Consider the following 13,007-nt stretch of genomic DNA (forward strand, 5'->3'; position numbering starts at 1 on the left):
GTGAAGTTTCCCTAAACTGCACATCAGCTTTACAAAACAGTCATGAAGACTATACTCAGCAAAAAATCTGCTTCTCAGTTATGAGGATGGTGATGAAAAACAGTTAAATAAATTTGCTTCAGGTATGGTGGGACAAGAGATTTTTACATAGCTGGTGTACATGTCAGTTTGAGCCTACAACATCTTAAGGATAGATTAATACAGTGATTCTTCTCAATCTTTTTACATTTGAGGCGTCCCTTGTTAGGCTCAAGGCACCCCTTGAAAAATACTAGCTCATAACTTTCACCCATGTTTTGACTATGGAAACATAACAGAACAATTTTTCTGTTTCAAAGAACTTGGAAAGACCGTGACAGGGCAGAATGTTTTTAGCATCCTGGATTCCTATTTGAAGTCACTGGGTTCATCTTATGAATCATGTTAGCATACTAATGTCGTGGAAACACACGCAGCATACTTTTGGGTCAGGTCAGCAGAAGCTTTTATTTAAAAGAAACTACAGCTGTAGGGGGGATTCCAAAGTGACATGGATTTCCCAAGCACTTGGAAGGGGTCCCCCCCCCAAGAGCAAAATCAGGAGGCTTATATACTTTTTAACAGTTGCTTACAACTCACGTGATCATATAGTGAAATTAGCATGAAAAGCGGCTATAATATTACTTCATTATTTCTTTGCTGTAATCAGGATGGGAACTAATGGGGGAGGCGAGGTTAGTTCACAAACCTCCTTCTTGCACCTGCAAATCAGAGTTGTACATACTTTTTGCTATCTTCAAGGCCGCGGTGAGCGAAGCAGTTGCAGAGGAGTTACAAAGAACAAACACTTTCTCTTATCTGTTCTACTATACAGAGCCAGCAATTCTCCACAAAGCGGTTATGTCATCTTATAACTAAAATAGTCAAAGTTTAAGGCATATATTTTTTCTGATTCCACACTAATGAGAATCACTGGCTTACATGACATCACAACATCTAAGAGTGTATGTGGTTTGTGAAAACCCAAAAAGAAAGCTACCCACAAGGAGTAAATTCACCATTTAATACTTGGCTTAATAATGGGTCTGAGTTCTAGGCCTTCCTTAGCCTGAACAGGAATGTGCCCTGACCAGAATATATGGATGGAGACAGCCTCCACCCATCCTCTTAAAAAGGTGGCATTGTGCAGAGAGAAATGCCAGATTTATGGGCCAGAAAGAGAGGGAGCCTAACTGTAGTCTAGTGGTTAGGTTACTCAGCTGGTAGGGAATAGACCCCTGGGTTTTGGTCTCTGTTCCTTGGTTGTTTTCATCTGTTGCGAAGGCTAAATTGGAGGCCCTTAAGGTGCTTTCCTAGATCTCATCCCCCATCTTTATTCTAAGTGCAAGAAGTAGCCGCAGCCAGCAGATCACAGGAATTTAGCGTTTTCTTTTAAGCTAGCTTTCCAGATATTATCTTTCCCTTATTTCCCAGGTTCCCTAGAGCACCTAAATGCAGGAACGTGGACAATACATGAGGGTAGACTGTAACTTCTCCACTTCTGACAGTAGCTGATGCGATAACAGGACAGCAACATTGTACACATGGTGAAAAAAGTTCAGGAGATCAGAGGAGGCAAAGAAAGGAGAGTAACGGCACCGCAGAGGAGATAGTAGAGGGTGGGGAAGTGCCACAAGAACCACAAGATGCTTGCAAGAGCGGGCAAGAAGGTGTGAGTGGATGGCAAAAGGGCTGGGCCATGCTTACAATCTAAGTTAGTGTCAAATTTACAAAAGAGATGAGGAAAGATTCCTGTCTCAGTCAAAAGATATTATTGTTATTATATTGCAATAAACCATTTATACAGGAATTTCCAATCTGCCTTTCCCTAGGACATGTCGTCTTTCCTGTGCAAGATAAAGTAAGGCAGCAGAAGTTCTTTGCAAAGTGCAGGATCCAAGAAGTGCCCTACCATGTTGAGAAGTAGTAGTGCACACCAGGGGCTGCTGGAAAACTGGTTGCAAAGACAACCCAAGGAACCGTGCACATATAAGGATACAGCAAAAAAACCCCTGGGAGCCACTGTAAAAAAGGATGTGAGTAGGAGGTTTGAGCAGGATTCCTGGAGAAGTAGTGAACCTGGCTTGGGAGGCAGAGCAGAGGGCCCCAGTGAGAGAGATGCTAGTAACTTATCATTGACAGGAGAGGGCACACTAGGCACTGTACCTGAACGCCCCAAATAGAGGGGGCTGAAAACAAGAATAATTACAATAGCATTTTGCTTGAGATCCCAACAGTTTAAACCACTGTACCTAGGAGATTAGCAAACTGACCCTTTAACATTTTCTACCAAGTCATGAACACCAGAGGGTCACTGTAGGGTATGTCTATACTTCCTCCATAATGTTCCAAAGACTGCTGCAGAGAAACAAGTCCTGCTCAATGCTCACTCATTTTTGCTCTATCCATGCTGAAAACATATAGTGTGGTCACTGCTAGAGTGGTACAAAGTCCTGCTCTACTCACTGAGATCCTGAGAGCAACCTGGGTACACTCCAAAAGGCAATCACACAATATTTCTTTGCAAGTGGTTCATGCAGAACCAGAATGAGTTGATAGATTTCTACTTATTTATTTATTTATTTTACAGAGGCCTTGGGTTTGCTGTGCAGGAGGTGTAGACATGCCCTATAAGTGCCTGAGGGGGTTGGCGTACCCAGACAGCACAGCTTTCATCGTTACAGTATTTAATTTGTGCTGAGATAGCGTGTGGATGCCCCAGTCAGGATCTGGGTGTACAAACACAGAAGAAAGTTAACTTCCTGATAAGTTTAATGTAAGACTTAATTATTGCAGCTGCAATAGAGAGATTCCTGTGCTACACTAAGTCCCATAAACTTTCACAGGGCTTCTTGAGGTCATTGGGGTTCATCCACATATCCCAGGATCAGGGCATGAGATAGGACAAGACATAAAAATGGTTATGCTAATAAGGAGGAAGAATGAGGATAGCAGTGATAATAGTAGGTGGCTTTTTAACATTTTGATAGGTTTGATGCATTTAGATTTCATTTCATAAACATAAATGTTGGACTAGGGCTTATATCTATATTTAGTGGGAATTGTTTTTTATGTTTGTTTTCCCTCTCTTGCTGCATGCCTTGCATCATAAATTTTGATCTCTTCATTTCTTCTTAGTTCCCTGTCTTCCTAATTTTGGATCCTTTTGAGTAATATATTTTAAGTCTCTTCCCTTTTTGTTTATTCCCTTCTGTCATGACCCAAAAGGCATGGTTGTGTGCGTGCTTCGGCACCAGAATTATCCCCGCCAAGTTGCAGAGCATTGCACGGGGGAGTTTCCTGTTGCAGAGGAAACCCCGGTGCAGGGACGAGTTTCCCGCCTTTTCTGCAGCTTCTTTTGCAGGGTGCATTGCTCTAGTTGCAAGAGGAATGCATGGTGCAAAAGAGTTCCCGCCACTGGTATGCAAATTTGTTTCCCGTGATTGGCTAGTGCTAAATTATTCACACGTGGCGGCTAGCGATTGGCCTGTTAGCCGTATAAGAGGCTTGAGCAGTTTCCGCCCAAGCCGAAGAGGACTCCACATCCATCTCGTGGGGACTCTGGGTACACGGCAGGGTAATAGAAACCCTGTGTGAGATCCAGAGGAGCTTGGCGGCCTGATCCACCGCCCACCTCTTCCCGTCTTCGAGTGCGACTTTTATAAGACGTATTTACGATTTCTGTTTTGGTGGCTCGTTCACCCAGAGCATCCGGATCTCTGCACCTTCCCTCTCCAACCCGGCGTGCCCGGGCTGCTGGCCACAGCCCGCGTGCAGCACGAAAAAGGGCTCGGGTCACTCCCGGCCCGCACACCTTCCTCTCTCTAATAGCTGCTTCTCTTTTTTACATTGATTCTGCTGACAATGTACCAGTCTTTTGAACATGAACACTTGGTTTGTGAGGCTTCATGAGTTAAGTATCTCCAATATTGAATTTAATCCAAATGTAGTGTCTTGCCTGAGAGAGTGGGTCTCTCTCAATGTGCAATTGGTTCTATTGGCTTTTATCTATGTTTGGGAACAAACAAAGCAAGAAGTAAGAAAAAAAGCTACACAAGGCAAGAAGGAAACTAGCTGACAATTGATAGGTTGAAATTTCAATTGTTCTGTTTTGTGTAGGGGCAAACACATTTTACATGAAAACAGATATTTATGTGTAGGCATTTTATAATTGCAGGCATAATTTGTTTAGATAATAAGATTGAGTGAAAGAATGGATATGAGCACAAAATTTAGGTTGTTGACCACACTCAGTATACGTTTTAAATCATCCTTGGTATTTTTATTTTCGGGGGTGGGGGGCTAGAATATCTATTCTAACTCAATAACTAGAAAGATAAGTCATTTAAAACTTTTTTTAATTTGAAAGAAAACTTGACCCAAATGGACAAAGCATTCAGTATTAACATTGTAATGGAAACTAATGACAAGACTAATAATGGAGCAGAAAGAGATGCAGAAATGCACAATAAATTATGAATATGAGAATTCACTTACAGGTTTTGGGGGATGTGATTTGGGAAAATGCACAGGTGGGTTCTGCCCAGTAAAATACATTAATGATCCTAACTGTATCCAAGTCAAGATCATTAAAACTTTATAAGCTCTAAAGCAGAACAATCTAATGAACTCAGCCAGGAACTCCAGCATCCTAAATACACGTACACTACTAACTCCTTTTGACAATATGCCAGGCTGAGGAAGACGCCCAGAGAAATGGAAGCTCAAATGATTTTCAGTTAAATTCTTATTGACCCAAGAGAAGAGGGGATGAATTTGTGACAAGATAATAAAGATGAACAGATGAATCAAGGGTTGGTGCAATGGGAAAGGCTTTTGGACATTTGACCAGTGGGAGAATTAACAGAAAAGAGGATTTTTTGTGATAATGTTTTATTGGACAAATTGTGTAGTTGGGAGAGTTGTTAGACAAGCTTTCAGGCATCAGTTGTCCTTCCTCAGGTCTGATGCCTGAAAGCTTGACTAACAGCTTCCCCAACTATACAGTGGCCCAACAACACACATGACAAACAAAGCCTTGCTACTTGGATATTTCCCAAATCATTAGGGCTATAACAATACTCCAACCCTACAGAAAAAGATTTGGATAGATTTTCCCCGAGTAGTTAGTATATTAACATTCTAGGGCAGGAGCTGGCATCAGTGATTAGAAGCAATTTAAATGAAGAAATAGGGGAAGTAAATTGGGAGAGGCTTATATTTGGTCTCTATATACAAGAAGAGGAGAATCAGGTAAATAAGGAAAGTAAGGACAAAAGGAATACCAAGAGGACAAACATATAAACCACAAGAAAGTACTAATACTAATGGGAGTTCAGTAAAGGGTTATACTAGATTATACTAGGTTACAGAACTGCAGAGTTGAAAAGGGTTATAGGCAGACCCGGCCTTTTGGGTGAGTGATGTGAGTGACCACCCAGGGTGCCATGGTCAGGGGAGCACTGCACACACACGAGCAGCCTGTGCTTACAGCAGTACTCTCCCCAACCCTGCCCTAGCCGATCCCTGCCCCAGGCAGGAGCAGTGCCCAGCCAAGCTCCCTTCAGCCCCTGGCACGTACCAGTGATGTTTCCCCACTGGGAACCAAGTCTCCTGATCCAGCCCAGCAGCTCCCCTTGGGGCTTTATTTCTGAAACTTTTAGTAATACTACTACGTACTTAAACTCAAAGAAAAGGCACCAAAATATAAGTTTGCCCAGGGCATTATTTTCCTTAAGGCCAGCCCTGGTAATCGGTTTAAAGGGTTATACTGAATCCAGGAAATCTAGAAAATTAGAAGAAGAGAGAATAAACTGAGATGTTTGTATACTAATAAAAGAGCATGGTCAGCTAGTTGGAGGAATTATGACTCCAGGTGTATGATTGTGAAACTGGATACTTTAGCCATAACAGAAACATGGTAGAACAACAACAGTGACTGTTGTGCAGGAATTTAAGGGTGTGTACTAGTCAGAAAAAAACAGAAATATAATAAACCTGGTGGAATAGCTTTGCACATTAATGATGTGACAGAACGTAAAGAAATAAGGGAATGACTGGAGAAAATCATAACCATTTTGCCAAAGGGTGTGGATTAAGATCTTCAATGTTAGCACAATTTAAACCAGATGGAAGAATAAACAAAAGCAGCTCTGTAACTAAGATTCCTGATTTCCAGGGGGGGAAAAATTAAGAAATGAATAAAGCCCTGAAAGGCTGAGGGACTTACATGTGGAGAAAGATTACAATATCCTTGAGTGAAGGTGCAAAAACTATCTGGAACTCATGTTCCAAGCAAGTGAAAAACCTAGATGGATGAATAATTGCCTGACCTCAATGATATACAAAATTTCAGAACAGATTTGAAGGAATATGATGTTTTGAAGAAATGTGGATCTGGAGGTGAATGGAAAATAAGATAATAGGTATGGAATCAGAAAAAATATATGCCTTAAACTTTGATTATTTTAGTTATAAGATGACATAACCGCTTTGTGGAGAATTGCTGGCTCTGTACAGTAGAACAGATAAGGGAAAGTGTTTGTTCTTTGTAACTCCTCTGCAACTGCTTTGCTCACCGCGGCCTTGAAGATAGCAAAAAAGTATGTACAAATCTGATTTCCAGGTGCAAGAAGGAGGTTTGTGAACTAACCTCGCCTCCCCCATTAGTTCCCATCCTGATTACAGCAAAGATATAATGAAGTAATATTATAGCCGCTTTTCATGCTAATTTCACTATATGATCACGTGAGTTGTAAGCAACTATTAAAAAGTATATAAGCCTCCTGATTTTGCTCTTGGGGGGGACCCCTTCCAAGTGCTTGGGAAATCCATGTCACTTTGGAATCCCCCCTACAGCTGTAGTTTCTTTTAAATAAAAGCTTCTGCTGACCTGACCCAAAAGTATGCTGCGTGTGTTTCCACGACATAGGGAAAGTGTTTATTGTTCCAAGCTGACCTGATATTTTTTATGAGGAAATTCTAGACAAAGGATATTCTGTAGTTTTAATCTATCTGGACTTCAGTGAAGCATTTGATACTATACCACATGAGAAAATATTTGTTAAGTAGAGAAAATGGGGATTACTTTAAGGAAGGGGTGTCAAAATCACCTTGTGGGCCAGATCAGCATGTGGTACAGGGCAGCAATGGCAGTCACCATGGTGGTGGTGCTGGTGAATGGAGCAAGTGGCCACATGGTGTAGGCGGTGCAAGTGGTGACAGGCCAAGCAGCCACAGGGAGAACAAGGGCTGTGTCGCACAGTTGTAGCTTACCCCTCTGTCACCCATGCCCATGTCCACCAGGGCCACTGTGGCAGGCTTCATCCACTGCTAGCCACACCTCCAAATCCTTTGGCTCAGCAGTAGCCTGAGAGGCTGGACAGAGTAGTTCCGTGGGCCAAATTCAGCCCATGGGCCATATGTTTGATACTCCTGCTCTAAGATTTATGAGATGGGTAAGGTACTGGCTGAAGTGGAAATTACAACAGGTAGTCAAAGGGGAACTATCAGAGTAGAGCAAGGGTTGGTGACATCTGGCCAATGGACAGCTTCTAGAGCTGAGGGATTTTGTGCATGCTGTGGCCAGGCAGTGAAGGGAGGCCTTACATGTACAGCTACCAGGTGGTGAGGTGGTTGCCAGCACCATGGCACAGCTAGGTGGTAGAGGGGATTTGCCCATGTCACAGCTAGGCAGCAGAAAGAATCTGTGGTGGCAGTGCCCTGGCTCAGAAGCACTGGCCCACCTGGGATCTAAGCCTGCAGCTCAAAAACTTTGCCATTGCCAACTGCTGGACTAGATGAATGTTACGAACAGAGCTCTTCAAAGGTCAAGACTAAAATCTCTCATAGATTCCACAGGTGGACTCTTGTTGGGGACCCCAGTGTTGTTTTTCTCTCCCTGAATAGTCTCTGGAGCCAGCCTCAGGTCTATTTTCCAAAGCTGAGCTCTTCAGCTTGAGACCAGGCCCCTGCTCTTCTTGGACTATCTCTATGGTCTTCCATACTGAGCTGCAAGTTGTACAACTCCTGGAGAAGGACGGTACATCATTAAGGAAAAAGACTGCACCCAGATATTCCATGCAATGAAGCATGCAGGCTTTTCTAAACAGGACAACATTTATTGGTTAATTGCAATATAATAGACAGAGTCCTTATGACAGAACATCTAGACCAAACCTATGGTTGCTTTTCTAGGCACCTGGAACAGCAGGAAATCTCCAAGTGATGGAATCTGAACTCAACTGTGTTTTGGTGTTTAACTGTATCAAAAATGGGTCCATCTTGTTATTGATATCACATTGTCTAGTAGCTTAGAGAGTTATGTATAGAGACTCTCATTCACTCCCAGGTCTAGTCCAGGGCAAAATTAACTAAATCTTTCCCAGTGTATAACAGCCTACAATCAAACCAGGGAAACTAAGACATGAACCATTATTATAGAAATATTACAAAATACAGTTAACATGGAAAACTTACAAAATAGGCCATGTAAGATAAGGTGGTAATACCTTACTTAATATTTTAATCAATATCCTTGGCATAAAAAGCACAAGTCCACTAATTACATTTGCTGATGACAGAATTGATAGGCACTATCAATAAAGAAAAGGATTAGAATGTCCTTTGGTAAGAATTGGATGACTTTGAAGACTGGAGTAATAAAAATAGAGTGAAATTTAATAGCATAAAATGCAGTCATGTACTTATTAGGGACTAATAGCAAGCAAGCAGTAGATAATTTCTATCGCTAAGGGATCATCAGCTGGAAACAATGGACTAAAAGGAAGAACTGGATGAATTAGTCAATCACAGGATGATTATGAACCAGCAATGTGATGCAGCTTTAAAAAGTGACATGTGATTGTAGGTATATCAGGAAAAGTATTTCTAAAAGAAACAGGGAAACATTACTGTAGTTGTCCAAGGCACTAGTAAAACCTCATCTGGAATACTGTGCAAGATTCTGGCCATCCATGTTCAAGGAAGATCAATGCAAACTTGAAGAGGTTCAGTGATGATCAGGGTAATCAAGAGCCAATATTCTGACAGTTGACTGAAAAACTGCCTTATTTAGCGTAATAACATGAAGACTGAGAAGATACATGCCTGCTGTCTAACTATATGTGGGTTGAGGATAAACATCAGGGAAGAAGCAGCAACATTTAAGCTAATAGACAATTTATGAGAAAAAAACAAATGAATATAAACTACCCATGAATAAATTTCAGGTGAAAATCAGAAGAAGGCTTTAAGTATCAAAAGAGGTTCTGGAACTACCTTCTTGTCTCTAGTGGGTTATGGAATAGAGAAAATCCCACACAATTTACTGATTCATTTTGATGCACTGGCTGGGGGAGTAGTTAGCTGATTGCACGATTTCACAATGTTTACACACTTAATTCATACAACACAATTTTATTTTAAAACTCTTTGCTACGTATATAACACTGCTTAGCTTTAAGAAACACCACAAATATTAAGAACACAATAATTACATATATCAGAAACAATGCTCCGAATGCACTTCCTTCCCAAACAATGCTATAAGAATTAGTATTACAAAAACAACTACAATTACAACTAAAAGTTCAATTTGAATCAATACTATTATTTTCATAATATACTTACAATCCTAGAATTCCGAGAAGCCAAATACCAAAATATGGTTTAATTCCTCAGTAGTACAATTTAATGGGTTGGCCTCAGTAGTACGGTTCAATGGGCTGGCCTCAGCAATACGATTCAGTGGGCTGGGCTCAGCAGTGATAGGACTAAGTGCCCTTCCTTCAGTCCCTTTCGGGCGCTCTGCAGCTTCAGCGTGAACTAAGAAATTCGTGTTCACGGAGAGGGTGGTTTAGGTGATCAGTCTGATCCGGCCTACACTTGCGATTCTTCCTTCGTTGTTCTGCAAGTATAGTCACCTCCAAATTGGGACAGTAAGTTACAGTTTTTATTGAGTGAGCTGCCGTCTTGGGCCACTCCTACTCAAGCCTGTCATTACTCCCAAATTTGGGCTCGGATCTTACTCAACAGATTCTTTTGCTTAGTAATTAGTTTCTTTTGTTGAGCATTTTAAATTACTTTTGGGGAACTTCCATATCACTGCAAATTACCTTTTCTTACCAATCTGTCAAAAGGCTCTAGGGTTTGATCTCTCGGAACTCAGGATATTTGCTCTTTTTGTAAAAGACTTCTAAAGATAAAATTCAGAAGTTAAGACTTTAAACAAAGTCAGGACCTTTCGCACGTAGTCCAAAAACAATGAGCTAGATAAGGAGATAAATCTTATCTTCTTCCTGAAACTGGCTAATGGGCAACCATTACAAACATTCAAACTATTTCATTCAATATGACACTTCTAAATAGCAATAGCAGGGGTGAAAAACTAACTATTTTTATGATGGAGCTTGCTTGCCTTATGAAAGAGACTATATGTCATAATTGTCTATAAAAGCAGGGGAATGAACTCCGTGACTTAGTCGATTCCAGTTGTATTTCATGGCCTAGACTAGTCTTTTTACCCATAAATAATCCCACAGTTGGTACTAGTGTGACAACCCCGCTGGAGGAGGAATGGTGGACATGCTGGTTACTGGTCTTTTCTCCCATTGTATTATTTAAATCTACTCTAAGCATGTGCATAACAGCTAAAATACTTGCGGCTTTTCTACACAAGTGCTATCACAAATGGAATTAGAGCAGGGGTAGCAAGAGTGGATAATTAGAGAAGGGGAAGCTAATACTGGTAGCCAGGGTGTATCATGGGTCTTATCCAATCCAGCATCATGCCTCCACCACTGCTCATAGAAAAATAGGGATGGAATGGATCACAGGTCATCTAGTCTGACCCCCTGTTCAGGGCAGCAGCATCTTTGTCCAAACCATCCCAGACAAGTTTGTCTAAAATACTCTTAAAAATTTCCAGGAATAGAGGGTTCACAGACTCTCTAGCTAATCGATTCTGATGTTTGACCACGCTCATCGTTCATCTCCTCTCATTAACATCCAGCCTAAATTTCCCAAGTTGCAACTGAAGATCACTGCTTCCTGTCCTGTTCCCTATAGCCACAGAGAAGAGTTTATCACCATAATTTTTATAACTGCCGTTCAGGTATTTGAAGACTGTTATCGAAACTCTGTCTCAGGTTTCTTGTCTTCTGTTTCTCAGAACTACACCTATCTGCCTTGGAATCAAACAACAACCCTGATTTGGTAAGTATCACAGCTGGAACATCTGCTAATATATAACAAGTGTATTTTTTTCAGTCCACAGCTTATTTCTGAATCAAATAGGTCTTTCTTCCAGCCTAGGTCCTGATGCTGGGTGCTCATTCAGGACTCCTCATGTTTTGCACCTTCTTGAGAACAACAACAGCCTCCCTTTGGCATTAAGGAGAAAGTCTGTTCCCATATCCCTTGCAGGAATCTATTTAATGGAAACAGCTGGCAAAAGGAAGAAAAAGTTGACATAAGGAGCCCTTTCTTTCAGGATCCTCTCCCATCCACCTCTCTCCTTCATAACCTATCATGGGCAGACCTAGAATTTTGAAAAGGGGGGTACAGATGGTGAGGTGCATCACTGCATAGAAAACAGCACATATTTTCCTCCAGTTAAAAAGAAACTAGTTTTATTAGTACGCTAGGGGCCTAGGGCCGCATTATCAAGTATAAGATTGAAGCAAATTTAATTGGAATGAGTAAAAAACAACCTGCAGGGCTGTGAAATAGTAGCTTCGTTACCAGGAGATGCTAACAGGTGGCAGAATTGCAGAACAAAGGATAGCTTGATTGATATAAATGTCCAGGGTTGCAAACACCTGTGAAATGAAGGGTTTAGAAGGGGTCAGGTAGGTTACAAGGAGCCATGAAGTCAACTGACTCCCTTGGCACTGCCTGACTAGAAATGCTGCTGCCAGGCAGTTCGTTCCAGACTTTGGCTGGAGCAGGAATCAAGTGCACCCCCTGGATCTGCCCTATAACCTTTGATAATGCTGCTTTGAGCAGGGGGGGGTTGGACTAAATGTACTTGGAGGTCCCTTCCAGCCCTACTTTCCCATGATTCCTACACCTCTTTAAAACAGAGCCCCAAGACCCTCTCCACTCCTCAGACCCCTCTATCAGGCACATGGGCCACCTGAGGAGCCTTCCTTAAGAGCTTTACTAGTTCCCCCATCATTTCCTTTGAGGGGACAAGTGACTTCAGCATGAGGAACTGTTGCCTGACCCAGCCATGGGTCCAGACTGGTAGCCAGATGAATAGGCACAGGCAAGGGCACGCGTGTTGGGGGAGAGCAGACTAGGGTTGCCAGCTCTGAATCTATTCTGGGAAGTTGCTTCTGTGTATCAGTGATGGGTGACAGTGCACAGATTTTCCATCGAAAAGGCAAATGCACATGACTATCACATTTAAAAAATCTGCTGGCCCACTGTATAACTCAGATTCAACATTTAATATTTATTTAAATGAATTGATCTGTGGAGTGACTCTCAGCAGCCTCCTGGAGGTTTCTATCGGATTCCTGGAGACTCCCCAGCAATCCTGGAGGGCTGGCAACACAGGGATGGGACCCCTCCAGCTGTGCAACGGGGCCCCTGCTGCGAGGCAGGGCCGTTGGCTACACAGAGGGTCGGTTGGATGGGGCCGTTGAGTGACGGTTGATGATGTGATTTTCGAACGGTGCCCACCGGGCCGAGCCAGGCCCTGCAGACTGCGCCTTCCCGCCCGCCCCGCCGTCAGAGGGGGCTGCGAGTCATGGCGGCTCAGAGGCATCAAACGCTCCCCACAACCTCCATCACCCCCACACACTACGAGCGGGGGGGCGGACTTCACGAGCCCGCGCGGAAGGGAGGCAGGGGCGGGGCAACGCTTGTCACCCCGCCCCCGCAGCCCCAGCTGTTCAATCAGAGTCATCTCTTGGCTTCCACCCGGCCGTGATTCATTCCGCGCCGGCCGCCCCTTGGCTGAGGTGACTGCCAGTTTTTCACAC

This window comes from Alligator sinensis, unplaced genomic scaffold (genome assembly GCF_000455745.1).
Source record: "Alligator sinensis unplaced genomic scaffold, ASM45574v1 scaffold996_1, whole genome shotgun sequence".
In the NCBI taxonomy this organism is placed as follows: Eukaryota; Metazoa; Chordata; order Crocodylia; family Alligatoridae; genus Alligator; species Alligator sinensis.